The sequence below is a fragment of the Diplotaxodon limnothrissa genome, linkage group LG3 (genome assembly GCF_057381915.1).
Source record: "Diplotaxodon limnothrissa isolate DT_005_m linkage group LG3, D_limnothrissa_male_GT1.1, whole genome shotgun sequence".
Lineage (NCBI taxonomy): Eukaryota > Metazoa > Chordata > Actinopteri > Cichliformes > Cichlidae > Diplotaxodon > Diplotaxodon limnothrissa.
In genome coordinates, this window is record NC_140598.1 from 67,183,398 (window position 1) to 67,205,338 (window position 21,941).

At 41.3% G+C, this 21,941-nt stretch overlaps 1 protein-coding gene and 1 pseudogene across 1 annotated transcript in view; both read left to right on the forward strand.

Annotated features, from left to right (window-relative positions):
• Positions 1–21,941, forward strand: part of LOC146636946 (uncharacterized) — a 306,161-nt gene that overhangs the window by 275,226 nt on the left and 8,994 nt on the right. The gene's annotated exons all lie outside the window — the stretch shown is intronic.
• Positions 1,426–3,755, forward strand: LOC146636947 (uncharacterized; annotated as a pseudogene).

Genomic DNA, 21,941 nt, shown 5'->3' on the forward strand with positions numbered 1-21,941 from the left:
CTGCAACCGTGCACTGAAGTCTTAGATCAAATAAACTAAGCTGAAACCATTAAATAACTAACCAGCCTGTGCCAGAGATCTGTGTCAGCTGATCCCTGCGAACGTGGACTGAAGTTTTAGATCAAATAAACAAAGCTGAAACCATTAAATAACTAACCAGCGATCTGTGTCAGCTGATCCCTGCGACCGTGCACTGAAGTTTTAGATAAAATAAACTAAGCTGAAACCATTAAATAACTAACCAGCGATCTGTGTCAGCTGATCCCTGCGACCGTGCACTGAAGTTTTAGATAAAATAAACTAAGTTGAAACCATTAAATAACTAACCAGCCTGTGCCAGAGATCTGTTTCAGCTGATCCCTGCAATCGTGCACTGAAGTTTTAGATAAAATAAACTAACCTGAAACCATTAAATAACTAACCAGCCTGTACCAGCGATCTGTTTCAGCTGATCCCTGCAACCGTGCACTGAAGTTTTAGATAAACTAAGCTGAAACCATTAAATAACTAACCAGCCTGTACTAGCGATCTGTTTCAGCTGATCCCTGCAATCGTGCACTGAAGTTTTAGATCAAATAAACTAAGCTGAAACCATTAAATAACTAACCAGCCTGTGCCAGGGATCTGTGTCAGCTGATCCCTGCAACCGTGCACTGAAGTTTTAGATCAAATAAACTAAGCTGAAACCATTAAATAACTAACCAGCCTGTGCCAGCGATCTGTGTCAGCTGATCCCTGCAATCGTGCACTGAAGTTTTAGATAAACTAAGCTGAAACCATTAAATAACTAACCAGCCTGTCCCAGCGATCTGTGTCAGCTGATCTTTGCGACCATGCCCTAAAGTATTAGATCAAATAAACTAACCTGAAACCATTAAATAACTAACCAGCCTGTGCGAGCGATCTGTGTCAGCTGATCCCTGCAACCGTGCACTGAAGTTTTAGATCAAATAAACTAAGCTGAAACCATTAAATAACCAACCAGGCTGTGCCAGAGATCTGTGTCAGCTGATCCCTGCGAACGTGGACTGAAGTTTTAGATCAAATAAACTAAGCTGAAACCATTAAATAACTAACCAGCCTGTGCCAGGGATCTGTGTCAGCTGATCTTTGCGACCATGCACTGAAGTCTTAGATCAAATAAACTAACCTGAAACCATTTAAATAACTAACCAGCCTGTGACAGCGATCTGTGTCAGCTGATCCCTGCAACCGTGCACTGAAGTTTTAGATCAAATAAACTAAGCTGAAACCATTAAATAACCAACCAGGCTGTGCCAGCGATTCTGTGTCAGCTGATGCCTGCAACCGTGCACTGAAGTCACTATTAGTCACTATGAACTCACTATTTGTTACATTATGCAGAGCTTATCCTTCACTTTGGATCACACATTCGTTTGTGGACCCTTAGGTTTGAGAGCAAGCACTCGTATTTCAAAGCATGTACAAGAACAGTGCACAACTTCGTCAACTTATGCAAGACTCTGACAGAACGGCATCAGTTACTGCAGTCCTACCTCTCAGTGGGCCAATTGTTTCCACCTACAGTTCAAATCATTGGAGAAGCAAGTGATTACAATCATCATCTTTACAACGCTGTCATTCAAGAAGCTGTGGCAAAAGCCGGCTGCACTAATCAGACCACTTTGGATGTGTCAGCAGTTGTCCACAAAGGTACCAAGTATGTGAAAGGCTATGTTTCCATTGTAGATGACAGTGATGATGGCTTGGTTTTTGGGAAGATAGCTGTTATACTTGTTAATGATTCTGGATTGTACTTTGTGCTCGAGTTGCATCAATCCGTACTTCTCATTGACCTTGGACTTCACTGCTTGCGTTGCCCTCCAGAAAGAAGTGTGTGTGTAAATGCTGACAGTCTGATGGATTATTACCCACTACCACTTTATAACATGGCAGGTCTTTTTGTTGTCTCCCTACACCATTCAGTTTCCTCTTAATTCTTTTTCAGGGATGGAAATTGAAGAGGAACTCACAAGGCTCCTGCCGGCACTAGACAGAGAGAAAATAATCTGCATTGTAGAACATCTGACGGACGTTATTGGTGTACAACAAAAAAGTGATCTTTTGTTTGTGGAGGCAGAAGATCTCAAACCCTTTCTCACACCAATTCAAATACGTAAACTACTTCTTGCATTTAAAGGAGGTTTGTGTAGGTTCTGTATAAATCATAGACTTGAGTCTATGATTTGAAGGTCACTCATAGACTCATATGTCACTGATTAGCTTGATTAGCTTTTTTGTTCTCTTCACCATACTACACATGTACTTTGACAGTATAATATTGAAGAGCGTTTTGGGGCTCACATTGTCCGGTAGATAATTAACACGGAAAACATAAACAAAAGTAGACACTAAATCTAACACCATTAACCTTTCATTGGTAGTGGTACAACTAAGGGTTTGAAATTGTGACATGCTGTAAAACATATTGACTCAAGGTCTTTTCAATGCAAGACCTTGAGTTTGTAGTTCTTTTGCAGTCCTGGGATTGCTTCTTTTCATCTTCAGACAAGGTCCCCAAAACTGCCTTGCCGTTACTACTCAATCCTAATTGAAGGGTTCATCTTTTAGTGAGGACATATTTGTTGACATAGTAGCTTTTTAAGGTAGCTTTTCCAATGATCTTTATTTATTTTTTTTTTTTTAGATGGCAACAGACCAGAGAACCTGAATGACACCATTACTCTGGAGCCTTGCCCTGCTGCATCAGCTGAAACATCAAGCCATCCACCTCACCCCTCCTCCTCCACGTCCACCACTATGTACAACCATTACTCCAGCTCTTGGGTCTCACACTTCCAGATTCCTTGGGAAAGATTTCCACTCCGACTGTCGCATGCAATCACAAGAGGAGACAGAGCTCATCCAGAGGACAGGAGAAGTATGGTCAGAAAGACTGGGTTGTGGACATTATTCACTACTAAGAAGCATCAAATCGTCTTCGTCAAACAAAGAGAACCAGGAATGAGGAAGACTGCAGTCCCAACAGTAGTGCAACCCCACCTAAAAAAGTTAGATGCCTTGTTGATAGCTATGGTTGTATAAATTGGCAGCCAGTTGAACTTCCTGAGGGGGAAACGCCAACTTCTTTAGAGGAAAAGAAACACATCTTGTTAACAATTTTCAATTCACAAGGACCTGGAGCTGTGGAGAGACCTGATGTGGATGACTTCATGTGCCTCACATATATTTCTCAGCGGCAGCTTATCAACAGTTGTCCCTCACCTTCAGTAGCTGAAATTCAGGAGCAGTGGCCATTCTTGTTTACTCGGAAAGGTCTTTCGAACCACTTTTACAAACTCACAGGCATCGATATCAGTGAGCGCTTAGGTCAGGCCCTCATAACCAAAGGCAGAAGGATTATTAACTATTTCTCCAGCCAGAAGCTCAAATGGAACCTTGGTATAAGGACACTCATCCAGCAGATAGAAAGTGAGGGAGTTTTGACCAACAACAAGGTTGGCACAGCAGCCATACTTCTCATGATGAAGTATGTCAATGGAAAATTTTACTTAGTAGTCAGTATAGTCTTTTAATGATATAAGTTTGCATATGGTAGAATACTGCATGTAATCATTTGTGTGTAGAAGTATATAGTTGGTGGCATATTGAAAGAATGTCTCATCCTAGGAGGTCTGTAACATTCCAGGGTGTTCTGGCGTTCACCCCCACATCCTAGGAGCATGAGAGAGGTCGTACCTCGTCTTATTGTTTTACGGTAGGATTAACGTAGCTATGTCAGTTTTAGTTTAAGTGCTTCTTTATATATAGATGAACTGTTGGATTTTTCCTTCACCATTTATGAGGTTTCAAGAAGAAGATAAACGACAGATATGAATGTTTGAAAAAGGTATAGATGAAAAATACTCAAAGGATAAATTCAATTGTTTATTGTTTTATAAATAAGTTGAAAAAGAAAGAGTTAACAAGTAAATAATGAAACAAGGTAAAATGAAGTAAGAACAAAAAGTTAAGTAAATAATGAAACAAGGTAGAGGAGAGAAATCCCCAACAATCCCCTCTGAGCACGCACTAGGCGACAGTTGGGAGGAAAAACTGCCTTTAAACGGGCAGAAACCTCCGGCAGAACCAGGCTCAGGAGGGGACAGTCAACTGCCGGGACTGGTTGGGGGGGTGAACAGAGGTGGAGCAAGACGAGGCTACACCAGGTGAGGAAGCAGTAGAGTTCCTCCTCCAGGGCCAGCGGAAGCGTTTGTTCTTCTTTTTCATGCAGTTTTCTACAAGAGCTTTTTTTTCCAGGATGAGGGTTCTCAACTCATCGATGGTTTCTACGTTTTGTTTCTCAAGCTTCTTGCATGTTTTCTCCACCTCTTCCAATGTTGCTTGTTTTTCTTCAAGCTTTTCCTTGAGCTCTTTGGATGTTTCCTCCTGCATTATCTTGTCCTTGTGCATGTCTGTGTTTCTCTGTTGTACTTCTTTGTACATGTCTTGTAGCTCCTCATTTCTTCTGTGGATATCTTGGAGCGTACGCTGCAGGTCGCCATGTATGTTGTCTTGTTCTTGCTTTTGCGCCTGCATTTCAGTGTGTTTGCGCTTCAAGTTGTTGTATTCCAACAATATCCCCTTAGTGAGCTCGGAGTTGTTTCTCGCCATTTGATCCATCCTTTTCTGCATGTGTGAGCATTGTTTGTCCAGTTTTTCTTTTTCCCCTTCTAGTTGCTTTTTCTCTTGAAGAAGGTCTTTATTTTGGCGCAGAGTATCATCCACCTTTTCTTTCAGCATTGTGTATTTTTCCTCCGTGACTTTGAGTTTGTGCTCCATGTCTCTTTGCTTTTTCTCCTGTTCTTCCTTCTGTTGGAGGATTTCTTTATTTTTTTTCACAGCTTCATCGAAGTTTGTTTGGAGCAGCCGATTCTTTTGGTCCATATATTGGAGATCCCATTCTGTCTTCTCAACCGTAGCTTTGCTGTCTTTAAGCTGGTTGGACATCTCCTTTAGTTCCGCGCTCTTTTGCTTGTCTTCCTTAATTAGGAAGACAATCTGGTCTCGGGCTTGTCCAAACTTGATTCCCCAACCGTCATTAATAATATTTATGTCGGGCTGGCGTTGTTGTCTTTCTTCCAGGTTTTTATATTTCACTTCCATCTGTCTACACTTCTCCTCCAGTTGAAGTTTCTCATCTTCAATCTGTTGAATTTTATTCTGGAGATGGTAGTTTTCCTTCTTACTGTCATGTAATGCCCTTTGGATGGCTAAGAGGTCATTTGGCCGGCCACGACAGGAAGGAGAAGCAGCGTAATCTTTTTGCCAAAGGGTTGAAAACAGACCCCACTGAGTAGATATAAATATAAAAAGTACGAAATAAAGATAAACAAAGGGAAAATTACAGTAGAAATTATCTTTAGAGTATTTGAAATTAATAATAGCAAGGATAACAACCTGTAAAGTGATATTATCAATGAAACACAGTTGGCATGATGACCATGCCCACAATGTATAAAATGGATATAAAGCAAATAATTCACACGAAAATATTTTAATAACATAAATAAAGTATATTAAGGCTGTGTCACTGTTCAGCCAAGGACAGTGTGTGAAAAGGTAACTGTCTCCACCTTGGGAAAAGGATGATACTGCAGGTCATCTGAAGCCCTTGATGGATACAAAATAAAATATAAATAATATATTATAATAGAACTGCCTGGTCCGCCATGCAACAGAGAGAACAAATGTGACCGCAGATTGGATGAATTCTAAATTATCTGTTTGCTAAATAAGATGATCCTAACTATCAAATTGGCTCAGTAGTAGTATAGTGGTACACACTAATAAAATTTTATAATATGCTATTGCTGTTATATAAGACAAAGAGGATAATATTAACAATGACATAATGTTAATATGAAGAGGCACCTTAGTCGGTTATGATGTGAGGTGGATAATTGTTAAGCAGTAGTCTGCATCAAGCTTAAGGTTTGCTGAAACTCAGTGTAATGACATGTGAGATGAAGACAATACAGAGAATAACTAACTAATGAAGTGCATAGAGGCACTTGACCAGCTTCACAGCTATCATTCTAGCATGACACATTGCTGAGATATAGAGCACACCTATAATAACAACCAATAAGCAAAACCCTGTAGACAACAGCTAAAACTACAGGATTGAGAAGCTGAATTAAATATGTAGACACTGCTAAGCTGATGAGCATGTTACACATTTTCTTTTATTTTTATTTATTTGTTTCTTTTAGAGCAGAAGCTGCATGCTATTAAAAGCCAACATATGCAGACTTCTGCCTTGTTCGGGTGGCAGCATTTTTCTTTTTTCTTTTGTGTCCTGACACGTTTATGTTTTTGTTTGATTATTTTGTTGGTTTTGGAAACGAATTTAAACGAACTTGTGACAATACTTGAGAATCACAGTGACACATGGTGATTAGGCATATGATTGAAAAATGCCTAGGTTTAGAGCTATGAGCTATGAGCAATGCAAAGTTAAATATATATATATATATATATATGTATAAATGGGAAACAACTTGAAAGTTTGAAATGTGTGAGATCCATGATTTGTTTGAAAACTAGAAATTATTTCAAACTGCCTTAAGTGAAAATGTAGTGTTGCATCTATTCTCCCAAACCAAGACAAAAAAAAGAAGAAGCATTCTGTAACTTAAAAATAAGGCTGACGTGTTGACAATAGACTAAAACACTAATCCGCAGGTGGCTATCAGGAACAGAGAGGCGAGCAAAGTCACAAACACCAAGGCTGCAGACAGTCACGCAGAAACAGCAGATAACATAGAGACAACGCCTGCTAGAACCGTGGAGAGGAAGGTCACTTCACACGAGATTGTAGGAGTAGGCCACAGAGAAATAATGCAAAACAGTTTTGAGGCAGCCACTTAAGAACTTATTTGACCTTACAGCACAGGCCGAAATTGTGTAGGTTACGCAGTAACCACAGATAGTAGGATAATAGAAGCAAAACCACTTTCTTCTTCATATTCTGCACAGAGCGCTGAGCTGATAGCTGTGATTCGCGCATGTGAAATACACAAAGATAAACAAATAAACATTTATACAGACAGCCAGTATGTTTTCTCTGCTGTGCATCATTTTGCAGAATATTTGGCAAAACAGAGGAATGATTACATCAACCACATCCACCGGTTCAGCATGCCAGCCTGCTACAACGCCTACTGACTGTAATACATTTACCACAACAACTCGCAATGTGTAAATGTGCAGCACACAAAACTGATAGCTCTTTCATTACTACAGGCAATAACTTTGCTGACAGAGCAGCAAAACAGGCGGCACAAACGACAAACATCACATTGATGGCAGTAGACACACATCAGATTCCACTGGATGTGTTGAAAAATGAACAAAAAGCAGCAAGCACAGCCGAGCAGGCAAAATGGCTAAAACACGGTGCAGTTCTGACAAACGACTTAATGATGTGTTATGGCAAGCCAGTGTTGCCAAAATCCCTCCACAAAATGGCGGCGTTAGTGACTCATGGCTGTACGCATTTGTCAACGGGGGCAATGACCTGTATTGTCAACTCTCATTTCTACACTGTAAATTTTGGAACTTCAGCAAAACAATTTGTCAGAACATGCATGGCGTGTCAAAAATAGAATGCTCAGGGGAACCTGAGACCAAAAAGAGGCCGTTTTCCCACACCACCTTATCCTTTTCACACAATTCATATGGACTTTATTGAGCTAAATGAATGCCAAGGGTCGAAATACGCCCTAGTGGTCATAGACGTGTTCTCAAAGTGGCCGGAAATCTACCCAGTGAAAAAGGCAGATACAATTTCAGTAGCAAAATGTATGTCTAAGTTGTAGGAAAATAAAGAGATGATTGTAAATAACGAAGAATGTAATGATGTCTATCAAGTGTCTTGCAGATTACAGCCCAGTGTCTGGGTTCTGATCAAGGTGCTCCAAAGGAAAAACTGGAGCACACCCAGGTGGGAGGGACCACATCAGGTTCTCCTCACCACGCCCACCGCTTGCAAAATTGCGGAACGACCATCCTGGATCCATCAGAGTCACTGCAGGCGAGTAAGTGAAGCCATCTAAACTCAGCCGACACAGGCTCGCCCAATCGTTGTGATCTCGCCCGGTGGAGGGGTCAGCCTTCCTGGCCGGGGGGTCTACTCACGACAGGAGGGTGTGTCCTGTTGTCATGAGGTGGTGGCTCCTAATAGCTGCAGCGGCCCTGACCCTGACCGGGCTCCTCATCTTTGCTTCCGTGAGGGACAACAAGTCACGCTATATGAAGAAAAGGCAGACACTGTATGACAAAGGAAAGTACACCAAGTTTCCCCATGGCTACGCCACTAATTTCTGGTGGCAGTTTATGAACACTACAGCTCACCTGAATAATAAAACTGACTGCTTTGCATGTACCCATATGCCCCTATCCTCACAGACGTTTGGCCTGTGGCCGTACAGCATACCTGAAGATCGCAGTTGGTGCCTGTTGGGCCTGGCAACACATCCAGGCTACGGTACTCTTTGGTCCAAGGCCAACTACAGCATCCCAGCAAAAGCAACCTGGAGGTCATCATGACCCACAAATGTGAACTGTTCCGGACAGACCTAGCTACTGACCTGGCCCCAAGTCTCAGACCCACTGCCTGATGTAATTCTACTGAACAAACTGCACGCAGCACAACTGCCAGTATGTGTGATGAACAATGGATCGCGGGCAGTGGGGGAGCTGCCTACTCACCTATCTACCGGATGCCACTACAAACAAAGACTCAGTACCAGACAGGATGTGCACGGACGGCACCAAGCAGTAAAGGAACCAGAGTTTCACATCTGAGGAGAAGTGAAATTCTTACAGAGCTTGATCCCCGGCATTGGAGTTGCCGAGGTGCGGGATCACGTGGAAATCAACCGATATGCTCTGCTACGACACATCAACTTAACTAAGACCCTGGGAACGGCCTTAGCAGGAGAACAGAAGGCCATCAGAATGATGGTGCTGCAGAACAGACTGACACTAGACCTGCTAACAGCATCACAAGGAGGAGTTTGTAAGCTGATCGGGGAGACATGTTGCACTTTTATCCCTGATGGATACGAAGCTGGAGGAGACATTTATTAAGTTTTGCAGAATTTGACCGTTCTGCAAAAATATGTCACTGACCACACACCTACAATGACTGCTTATGTTGCCGTGTCTCAAAAAGAACAGCATCCCGTTGCAATTCTGTTAGAGGACAACTTGTAATAGCTGCTAATAAATGACGTGGTGATTAAAAATGACTTGTCAAGTGATCATGCACTGATTAACACATTAGTAGTTTATGCAGGTACAATATAAGGTTTTATCCTTTTATTTTTTGTAGTTTTAGTTTTATTGTTTTCTCTTGATTATTCCTGTTGCTATTTTATTTACTATACTTTTCTTTGTTCTTTTTATTATTTTATTTGTTTCATTCTTTAGACCACATGATTTACATTTATGCTATGCTGACATTTTGACAATTAAAAAATTGCTAAAGATACTTAATAAATAACCTTTACAGACAATTGTTGTATACATTTAAAATAAGTTAAAACAGGAGGGAATATGTTAGTGGAAAATGATTCTATGTTTCTTTACCTTCTTTTAAATGTACAAAGATGCCCTTTGTCTATGGTTAGATTAGTTTAGAATTATCCTTTTAGACTTTCCCAGCGAAGACATATTGTTTTGGGACATATTGTTTTAGATTATTTTATCTTTCTCCCAGCTCTCTGCTGACGAGACTAGCGCCACATATGGAGTTGTTTATTTTATCTGTTTATTATTTTCTTATCCTGTTCTCACCGTCTCTGTGATTTGTGCCTATAAAAATGCCAAGCCTCTGTTCATGGGTGTGAGTTGTTCTTAACAGCTTACCCGTGTGCACGTTAAAGCATAAAAAGTAACTTTGTCTCATTGTGTCTTTATTTCTCCTGGGTTTTTGCAGAGCTTTCCCCCAACAGTTGGTGTCTTGTTGGATACATGTTGAAGGTTGTACACGACAACTCTGCAAAGGTTTCCAAAAGTTTCTGTGGTGAACGTGTGAAGGCTGCAAACACAAATGCTGCGAAGACACGAACTAAAAAACTGCTGTTTCTCACCCCTGTTTAAGGAAAAACTTCAAAAGATCAAAGTGTAGTGACATCATAACTCCGTGAGCCAATGAGATTGTCATGTGACATTTTGGAATGGGGATGTTTTTTTTTAAACCGTTTTCAAATTTAACTTAATATTTGACTGTTTCTTAACTGACTTGTTTAGCTGATTAAGAAATGAATTGAAACGAGCATCACTAACGTTATATAACAGACAACAGAAAAAAAACAGGGTTTTTTTCTAAGTGATAGAGGTATAATACGTTTTTTTTTTTTTTTAAATTTAATTATCCTACTTCTTATAAGAGGGAACATTATTTAAAGAATATGTATTTAATTGGAAAACTCTCTATTCAGATAAAGGCTATAACAAAAAAGGTGAGCTTCCTGCTCAAAAATGAAATGACCAAAATGAATGGAGCATTTCTCTGCAATTACAAACTCTGTGTAAACAATCTTGGTTTCAAAATAAGGCTAATGCTTGTGAGATGTCATCACAGGTGTAAATATTACTGCACATGTTACTATGTCAAAGTCTCACAACTGTCTTATGTTTATTTATGTAGGCAAGACCTACTTTTCACTTTTTTGCTTTGCTATATGCTCTTGAGTTTATTAGTTCGCCAGCAGCACGAACATGTATTAGTGTCAATAATAATAGTACGGTGGATTAGAAAACCTGCTCACAAGTTGAATAAACACCCAGGATTGTTGCATAATTTTCATTCAAAACCAATATTTGAGTCAAAATGAGAAAGTTGTTTGTGCTGTCTGATAAAGAAGAAGCAAAATAAAGTGCAGTTTTGATGTAGATGATGTTGTATACAAACTAGAAGAGGAAGATAGTAGGATCTCTGTATCATGTTTTGTCACTTTGTACCATGTAATTCTTTCTATTTCCACCAGGGGGTGTTTTCAGAGATGGTAGGTGGTAAAAGAAGAGGTCAGCAGGAAGATGGCGAAGAGCGACCAAAGACCAAGAAAAAGAGGCAGTCAGGCAAAGATGAAGAGTATTATATCCCTTACAGACCTAAAGACTTTGACTCTGACAGAGGGTGCAGCCCTCACCTCCTTCCTCAATATTCTCATAGTGGGAACGTCTCCCTCGTTAAAAGCAAGTTTCCTTTTAAGTATCAGATCCTTAATATCTTTAGAGAGCCACGGTTTGTTATTAGGGAAAGTCTTAAATTCTCTGACTGGAATCACAGAGTCTTTGCTACACACCACATCAGTGAGTTCATCCAAATCAGAAGTGCTCTCTTGAAACAAGGACCAATCAGTGCAATCAAAACACCCCTGAAGGGCAACACAACTGTCTTTTGTCCAGACATTAGTCCGCTTCACACAGGCCTTCTCCCTCCTAATCACAGATCTGTAAGCAGGGAGGAGATGAATAACATTGTGATCCGAAGAACCTAGCGCAGGTCCGTCCACAGACTTATATGCCCCCTGCTCCCCTTCGGGGCAGCCCCAGACCCCGGGGGTCCCAAAGTACCCCACCCTCAGTAGAGACAGGTGAATGAGAATGAAAAAAACAGAACGATCATTTGGGGTCGAAGAGTGCCCCAGAGCGATTCTAATGGGTTCGTCAGGGGATCGGGAAAGAAAACGTAGCACTTGGGGGCCACGCACAGGCGCTGCTGCGGCAGCGTGGGGGTCATTGATACCCCAGTACATAAAAATGAAGCATAATCACAACAATCTGACTTTATTGGAGGATATTTACACCAGCAACACTGTTTAGTTTGATATGACGGATTAACAGCATGCGCTGTGATATCCAGTTCATCTGTAATAGATACTGGATCTAATCAGTCAGCAGATATTTGATCACCTTAAATATAACTATAGTAGAAAAAATACAACTGTGTTGGTGATTCATGCAAACTTGCATATCAGCCTTTTAAGGTTTTGTAGTATTGAGAACAAAGAGGTTGTGTTAGGGCTGAAAAGCCCGACTTGTTCTCCTCTGCAGGTCATCAAATGCACCACAGGCATTTGTATTTGCACAAACCTGTATATGTTTGATGGCTTTATTATTCTCTGTTCAAAGACAATAAATGTGGAAAATGTCTCATGTAGTATCAGCTTCATTTAAAAATTACTGCAAACATTTAGAAAACATGTGCTGCTGTTTGTCCTACATTTCCAACACTGAATGAACCCTGAAAACGTGATGGCAGGTGGCATATTGGAGTTCACATGAAATATCGGCTGTATGAAGACTGGAAAATATAGATGATAAAAATATGCAGCCAAACATTTGCGGACATGGATAAACTATCTGATCCAAAAAGCAGGAAGTGACACAGCTAGAAAATGAAAGTGTGTAACAGCTGAAGTCAAATGTAATGCAGAGTTGAATCTGCACTTGGATCCATCTGTGAAAGGTCCACATGTAGAGATTACATGAGTCATGATGTTTGTCAGTGCAGCTTGATAACTCCATCTACTGTGGGCTACATATACTGGGCTGGTAGCTCCATAGTGTTGGAAAGAAACTATTAAATGTGCATATTTTAAAATCAGAGGCTCTTCTAACACAGGAGCCATGTTGAGTTTGGATTCCAGCCGACCACCGGCAGTCTGAAATGGAATGAACAGTGTTGGGAAGGTTACTTTTAAAATGTATTCCACTAGAGATTACAGAATACATGCCCCAAAATGTATTTTGTAACGTATTCCGTTACGTTACTCAATGAGAGTAACGTATTCTGAATACTTTGGATTACTTAATATATTATCATGCTGTTTACAACTACATGAATGTGATTTATTACTATTACTGAAGCTCCGCAGCTCCGAACCGTAGTAAAGGGACCTCTGGCTAATACGTCGGGGTCCGTGTCGGGCTCGGAGCCGAAAAATTACTTTGTTGACTGGGTCAAGTTTGCTAGCGAGAGACAGAGAGAGGCGTTGAAAGGCTGCTCCAACGGAGCTTATTGTTTCGGAGGAAAACACGAACACAGCGTACAGTCGAGTCTTAATAGCTCATTACAACTGGGCTCGTCAGGCACTCTTCTTGGCTGCAGTGGTTATTATTATATTTACATGCTTCCAGCTCCCGTTTCTGCTCGATGACAACTCGTAGTTTTCCACTCTCCTTTTTCTCCCTCCTCGCGCTCACAGACGGGTATGGCAGTCCATTCTCCCTGCAGCACGGACTACACTGCCCATGAGGCTACATTCGTTAGGGCTATGCCTGTAGCATTCTGCCTGTTAGCTTAGCACAACAACAACAACAACAAAAATATTTGTATTTTAAATATGTAACGGCGGTACATGTACTCCGTTACTCCCCAACACTGGGAATGAAGCCCATTGACAGCGAGCAGGTCTGAACAGGAATGGAACGCATCCATGGATAATACACCACTTTATTTGAAGACATCTGTAGCACTGCCTCAGTTCTGGATGTTTCCACAGACTCCTCTGGCCTCTGTGCACCTAAAGAAAAGGTCAAAGGTCAGCAGCACATGTAGTTGGGACAATTCTTAATTTACAAACAACAGTTGCACAAACGATACAATTATTTTCCTCCAATCACGACTTTTCACTTGCAGAAATGGTCCTGTGTGATTTCTAGGCTGTGATATGAAAAACTAGTTCCTAATGGCAGCGATTCACTCAGTAAACATGTGTTTCCTCCTCAGAGGTCAGACTGGGCCACTGGATTCAACAATGAGCCAATGATCATCAAGTAGTGACTAAAGCAGAGCCCTGACGTTCTGACATTCATCACACAGTTAGAACAAATGTCTGCTGATGACTTCATCTCATGAAACGACTGATAGATGTCAACTCATTGATCAGCTGAGCTGCTGCTGCTGATCTTCTTCATCGTGCACAGAAACATTCAGCTCGTTTCAATCAGTAAATAACTTTGAACTGTTCCCACTCAAAATGCTGTCAGAACAATGATCATTGTTACTCCCCTCGAGTCTTAATAAAGCTCAACTTGTTCTTTGTGTTTAAACTGACATTTATTTCGGACAGGAGGATTCTTCCACATGTCTTAACATGTAATGATGTCCAACCACAGCCGATACAATGCCGTCAGAACTAAAAGGAAATACAAACTTAAATGAATATTCTTACTAAAGTCCTTAAGCATTATATACAACGAAACATTCCAACAAAATGATCAATAAAGTACACATTACACTTCACACTGCGGCTATTGCACTTGAATACCATGCAAAACTCGTGCATTTACATACAACGATAATAAACAAAACATTTACCTCATTGGCCTCACTCAAAGGGAATAAACTTTCATTTTTACTCGGTGGGGATGTCCAGAAAAGGCACTCTTTATTTATCTTTCTGCAGACGTGCAAACCTCGTGGCTCGTCTCTTAATTAGCTTGCTGAGTGTGACAGCCAAAAAATGCCCTCTTAGCCACAACACAACTTTAGAAAAGGTTCCTCTATAATTGCACAATTAGCACAAATAACACATTTAAACATATAAATCTAATCAACAAACATGGATTACTATTTATTTCTTATGTATTATTTCTTAATATTTCAACTACTTATTGTTTCAAACTTAACTATCTAATAAAATGAACTGAAAAAGCAACAGAAGAGTGAAAACATTTCGTGTTTCTAGAAAGATCTTTCAGCTCATAGCTGCTCACAGACTGTATTTACAAGTGACAAACTGCAACTCTACAGTACATCTACAGTATATATCAAATATATTCTGTATTCAAATCTATTGAGTGATGTTTGAAAGTCTTTCCAGGTGAGTTTGATCCAGGAGGGTCTGAAGCCAGAGTCAGACAGAGACTGTGCAGAGACTGTAGAAGGACAGCGCAGCAGCAGAGCAGTCCAGATACACTGATGATCCTCTGTCAGATCCAGAGGGACACACAGGGATGATGCTGGACTCTACATTGTGTCTGACAGTGGAGCTGTTCTCAGAGCAGTTCACTCTGCAGCACTGACAGTCATCTGCACTTCTTCTCATTCCTCTGTCAGTCACTGCTGGATGAAGCTCTCCTCTCCACCTCCCAGTAACATGGCCCAGTCAGAGCGTCTCTACACACAAGCTGCTGCTGCTTCAACCTCTCTGGATCATCAGGACACAGCTCCTCCTCTCTCAGCACACACACCGTCCTGTTTACCATCATATCCTCCACCTGCAGAGAGAAGAAGGAAGAGCAGAGGAGATAAACGAGTGTTTCCAGAGACTCTTCATCAGCTGTCAGTCAGTGATGCAGCACATCCAGTATAAAGAGCAGCAGGGACTTCAGTGCTGGGACTGTACTAGGACTCATTGTTGCTTCACTTTTTCTAATCTTTGGATTTTTATTGAAGTTGATGAAAATGTTTTTCCCTCCTAGTTTGAGTTTGGACTTTCATTCATTAGAAGAACCTTGGTGTGTCCACTCTGAGCTCTGTAGGAACCCCAACAACAAGCCCAACAATCCAGATGGACAGTTCCAGCTGTTAACTGGAGGAATTCCATCCAAACATCTGCTCTCACTAAATTCTTCCTCACCTACAGACTGTGTTCTTCACTGCTTTAAACTTGGAAATGAATGCAGTCATTGGTCTGCGTGCTGCTTTGTTCAGAGAGCTGATTGGCTGTTGACAGTGTTTGATCAGAGCGTGTCAGCCATTACTATGGTGACCATAAAGGTCAGAAACAGGAAGTGTTTGTGTCCAATCCTGAAGCCTGTCACCATTCTCCTCTCACAGCTTCACTGAGAAGCGGCAGCTTTACAGGAAACACTGGATCTTTGTTTCATACTGACTGTGTTTAGTACAATACTGCTGACAGCACCACCCACTCACTCCATCACTCTACTGACCTCAGAGTCTCCAGTCTGTAGTCTGGACTCTGAAGATCAGACAGCTGCTTCACATCTGGATCCTTCAGGTTGTTGTCCCACAGGTCCAGCTGTCTCAGATGGGAGGGGTTGGACTTCAGTGCTGCTGCCAGATAATCACAGCTGATCTCTGACAAACCACAGCGACTAAATCTGTATAAAGAATGAAAGATGTAAGTTTATTAGACAAAGTGTGAGCTTGAAATCATTCAGTGTTTCATCATCTGTTCAGAGCTGAAGAAGGTTCAGAATGTAGAAGTTTAGAAAATGGAAACTCCAAACAGCTGAAGCCAACAGGAAGCAGCTTCAAACAGGAAACTGTGCAGAGTTTCAGACTATATGTCCTGATGCAGCCAGTTGGATTTTGGAGATTTGAATCTCTGTTCTGTGACTAAGTCCTTGAATCATTTCTTCCAGTTGGTCCAACAAGACAGACTAAGTGTTGGACATGTGTTGTGGCTCCATTAGGGGAGCTTCTAAATGTGATGTGATGGCCCCTCTGGGTCTGTCAGGTCACAGGACTGAAGAGAGCTCAAACTGGGCACACAGTTGTTCCAGTCTGGACCAAAGACTCTATACTGGGACTGAGGGACTGCTTTGACTGCACCCACTGGGACTTTTTAAAGGCTCATGTTCTCACTTAGATCATCGATTTCTACTTACATTTCTTTCTGGGAAAAATGGGGATTACTTTGGAAACAGGAAGTATTTTCCCCAATAAGCAGCCCTGGATTAGTAAATCACTCCAACATGTTCTCAGGCAGAAGAAGCTGTCTTGTTATGAGGGAGAGAAGAAAAAGATTGAGGCACAGAAACTTGTTGAAAGAGAGATAAAGCAGCTAAAATCAGGTGTAAAAGTAAAGCAGAGGATGAGCTGAATAAAGGACACTCAAGGCTGGCTTGGAAAGGAATGAAGTCCATGGTGGGGATGCAGAACAAGGAGCAAAGATGAATGTGATGCTGAATCAGCAGAAGACTTGGACTCATTTGATTCCAGCTTTGATATCATTGATTTCAATGAAGAGCTTTGTGATTGCAGCAAAGGGCTGGTAGCTCTGAGAGTCCCACTGATGAGGTGTTTGTGTGGAAATCTCTTAGTGGGACCAAAGAGAGAAAAAGCCCTGGTCCTGATGCTGTGGGAGGGAAATGATTGAAGTGTGCTGTGAGGAACTGACTGGGAGATTTTCACACATTTTCCAGTCCTCCTTGGAACAACAGGAAGTTCCCAGCATATGGAAACAAAGGTTAAGTGTCCTATGGCACTCAGTGATGATGGTGCTGTGGCCCCACCACCTCCACCTCTTTGTAAAGGAACTAACTGTAATCTGAAGCTTCAAATGGAACTAAGACTTCCTCCACTAGGTGGCAGTGTCTGATGAGAAAGTGTTAGTGGAGCTGGCCTGGAGTCAGAAACAGGAAGATGCAGGATTTGGGCTGAAATGGGGAAAAGTGGTTCGCACTAGTGCCTTAAAGCAAGAAGGTTGTAGGTTGAAGCTTGTTGGCCTTTCTGTGGAGGTTGGATGTTCTCCCACAGTCCAATGAAATGCTGCTTAGGTTCATTGGTGCTTCTAAATTGGCTGTAGGTGTGGATGTGAGAGAGTGCTTCTCTGTCTCTCTCTGTTGGCCCTGTGATGGACTGCTCACCTGTGCAGGTGGACCACGCCTCTTGCCCTATGACAGCTAGGGCACAGGCTGCAGCTCTTTGAGCCTAAGCTGAATAAACAGTTAGCAAAAATGATCCATAGATGGCCTGAAATCCCCCAATTAGCAGTTTGGTAGATAGCTATGACATGCTAATCCCATCCAGCAGCTGTAGAATAGAATAGAATAGAATAGAATAGAATAGCCTTTATTGTCATTGTACAGAGTACAACGAAATTGGAGTGCCACTCCCTTGGTGCAAGTTTCAATAATAAATATAAATGTAAGATATAAAAAGTACAAAAAAAACCAATCATAAGTACTCAAACAATAGTATGTACAATATATACAGGATAGCAGCATTAATATAATGACAGTATGAATAGCAGCATAATATAATGACAGTATGAATAGCAGCATAATATAATGACAGTGACGGTATGGAATAGGTTCAATTGTTTTTGTGCTTATTTACTACGGTGATAGCTCTGGGAAAGAAGTCAACCCCGAATCTGTTTGTCCTGGTTTTATGTGACCTGTACCGTCGGCCTGACGGTAATAGTTCAAACAGTTGGTTGCTGGGGTGAGAGTGGTCCTTGATGATATTACCAGCTCTGCTGAGGTACCGAGAGTTTGCAGTGACCTCCAGGCTGGGCAGAGAGCAGCCAGTGATCTTCTGGGCTGTGTTGATGACCCTCTGCAGTACTTTCCTGTCCACAGCTGAGCACCCTGCATACCATGTTGTTACGCCGTACGTTAGGATGCTCTCTATGGTGGCTCTGTAAAATGTCACCAGCAGCCTCTCCTCCAGGTTGTTCCTCCTGAGCACTCTCAGAAAGTGGAGACGCTGCTGGGCCTTTTTAACCACCGCTGTAGTATTTGCAGTCCAGGAGAGGTCATCAGATATCTGCACACCCAGAAACCTCATGGAGTGTACCCTCTCCACACAGCTCCCGTGAATGTAAAGTGGGGCCGGGTCTGCTCTGCCCTTCCTGAAGTCCAAGATAAGTTCTTTAGTTTTCGTGGTGTTCAGTTGGAGGTTGTTAACTGAACACCACTCAGTCAGTCTGTTGACCTCATCTCTGTAGTCCGACTCATCCCCCCTTGAGATGAGTCCAACCACTGTGGTGTCATCCGCGAACTTTATGATGGTGTTTGAGAGATGGGTAGGGGAGCAGTCGGATGTGTAGAGCGTAAACAGGAGGGGACTCAAAACACATCCTTGTGGAGACCCGGTGCTGAGTGTGATGGTGCTGGACCGGTGGGGGGCGGGTCTGACAGACTGTGGTCTATTTGTCAGGAAGTCACTGTCACTGTTCATAGACATAAACTACACCTTTATTGGTGCTATTTCCAAGCACATTGTGCGCTGTCGGTCCTGCTTGCTACACAAGAACATTCAATATTTAGTATTTACTGCTGTTTACACTTAGCTAGATTAACGTGATGCCCCCCCCTCCCCCCTCCCCCACACACAAACACACACACACATAAAACATATTAAGGATTGTATGTTAACATAAAACTGTTGTCGAAATTCACCAGAGAAACACACACACATGAAGAGAGAGAGAGAGTATGCATTGTATGCAGACGGCTACCAAACAGCCATCATAATTCGTCACACAATGAGAACAGGACAAATCACAAATTGACAATGACTAATTAATGTTTTAAACTGTATTTGTTAACAATTTGAAAAATAAAATTTGCTGAATGAATGATCAACAGTTGTTGTTGCTGTGCAGCAGTGGGAATACTGACAACTGTCACTGGATCATTTAATGTTGAAGAAATATATTAAACCAGAGGACGACTTTTTTTTTTCTTTAATTCTCCGCTTTTCCAGTCTCTTCAATTTGTCTTTTAGAACACTCTACTCACCATATCAGGAAATGCTAAGATTTGACTAATGACTGCTTGAGAATCACTGGGCATAAAATAGTATTTTTTCCTGCCAAACTGTGTTACATTTTGAATTTTTGTAGATTAATTTAAAGAATTAAGAACAAATGATCTGTTTTGTGACAGGCTATTAATAACAAGCACCTAAAGATAATTTAAAATTAATTATTTGCAACATTGTCTGTTTTTTGTACACACAACATGGTTGATTCTTTTGAGTTAAGCACTTTTTTGTAACGGTGACAGTGTAGAAGTGAAAAAACACTGCCATCATCAGGTCAAACTTGAAATTTCAAAATTACTCTACAAATTTTATCCTGCAAATTGTCACTGAGGTTCTGTAATGACAGGAAAAAATTTTATGGAATGTTTATTTCCTTGAAAGTGGATCAAAGCCAAAGTAAAATGTATTTCTGTAGCTGTTGACCAAAGTGACCTGCTCTCCCTCTTGAGCTACAGCAACTCCTAATGTAACATTAAGTAAGATAAATACCACCTAGAACCTCTTGTACTATACAGTGTTTGTGTAGATAAAGAACTCTATGAATGTTTCTTAATCACTTTAAATAAATAATCATAAACAACCTCCAAAAATTCTGCTTGATCTGCTTGCAAACTGTCAGGGGTTAGTACTTAAAAAATTTATATATGAATGTACTACACAAAGGGAGTTCATTTGGATTTTTATGAACCCCAATTTTACAGGGAGTGCAGAATTATTAGGCAAATGAGTATTTTGTCCACATCATCCTCTTCATGCATGTTGTCTTACTCCAAGCTGTATAGGCTTGAAAGCCTACTACCAATTAAACATATTAGGTGATGTGCATCTCTGTAATGAGAAGGGGTGTGGTCTAATGACATCAACACCCTATATCAGGTGTGCATAATTATTAGGCAACGTCCTTTCCTTTGGCAAAATGGGTCAAAAGAAGGACTTGACAGGCTCAGAAAAGTCAAAAATAGTGGGATATCTTGCAGAGGGATGCAGCAGTCTCAAAATTGCAAAGCTTCTGAAGCGTGATCATCGAACAATCAAGCGTTTCATTCAAAATAGTCAACAGGGTCGCAAGAAGCGTGTGGAAAAACCAAGGCGCAAAATAACTGCCAATGAACTGAGAAAAGTCAAGCATGCAGCTGCCAAGATGCCACTTGCCACCAGTTTGGCCATATTTCAGAGCTGCAACATCACTGGAGTGCCCAAAAGCACAAGGTGTGCTATTGCACACCTTGTGATGTCAGAGACATGGCCAAGGTAAGAAAGGCTGAAAGACGACCACCACTGAACAAGACACACAAGCTGAAACGTCAAGACTGGGCCAAGAAATATCTCAAGACTGATTTTTCTAAGGTTTTATGGACTGATGAAATGAGAGTGAGTCTTGATGGGCCAGATGGATGGGCCCGTGGCTGGATTGGTAAAGGGCAGAGAGCTCCAGTCCGACTCAGACGCCAGCAAGGTGGAGGTGGAGTACTGGTTTGGGCTGGTATCATCAAAGATGAGCTTGTGGGGCCTTTTCGGGTTGAGGATGGAGTCAAGCTCAACTCCCAGTCCTACTGCCAGTTTCTGGAAGACACCTTCTTCAAGCAGTGGTACAGGAAGAAGTCTGCATCCTTCAAGAAAAACATGATTTTCATGCAGGACAATGCTCCATCACACGCGTCCAAGTACTCCACAGCGTGGCTGGCAAGAAAGGGTATAAAAGAAGAAAAACTAATGACATGGCCTCCTTGTTCACCTGATCTGAACCCCATTGAGAACCTGTGGTCCATCATCAAATGTGAGATTTACAAGGAGGGAAAACAGTACAACTCTCTGAACAGTGTCTGGGAGGCTGTGGTTGCTGCTGCACGCAATGTTGATGGTGAACAGATCAAAACACTGACAGAATCCATGGATGGCAGGCTTTTGAGTGTCCTTGCAAAGAAAGGTGGCTATATTGGTCGCTGATTTGTTTTTGTTTTGTTTTTGAATGTCAGAAATGTATATTTGTGAATGTGGAGATGTTATATTGGTTTCACTGATAAAAATAAATAATTGAAATGGGTATATATTTGTTTTTTGTTAAGTTGCCTAATAATTATGCACAGTAATAGTCACCTGCACACACAGATATCCCCCTAAAATAGCTAAAACTAAAAACAAACTAAAAACTACTTCCACAAACATTCAGCTTTGATATTAATGAGTTTTTTGGGTTCATTGAGAACATGGATGTTGTTCAATAATAAAATTATTCCTCAAAAATACAACTTGCCTAGTAATTCTGCACTCCCTGTAGACTGGTCAAGTTCTTCTATACCAAACTCGCTCATACATGTCTTTCTAGACCCTTCTTTGTGCGCTGCTGCACAGTCATGTTGGAACAGGAAGGGGTCATCTCCAAACTGTTTCCACAAAATTGGGAGCATGAAACTGTCAAAAATGTCTTGGTATGTCT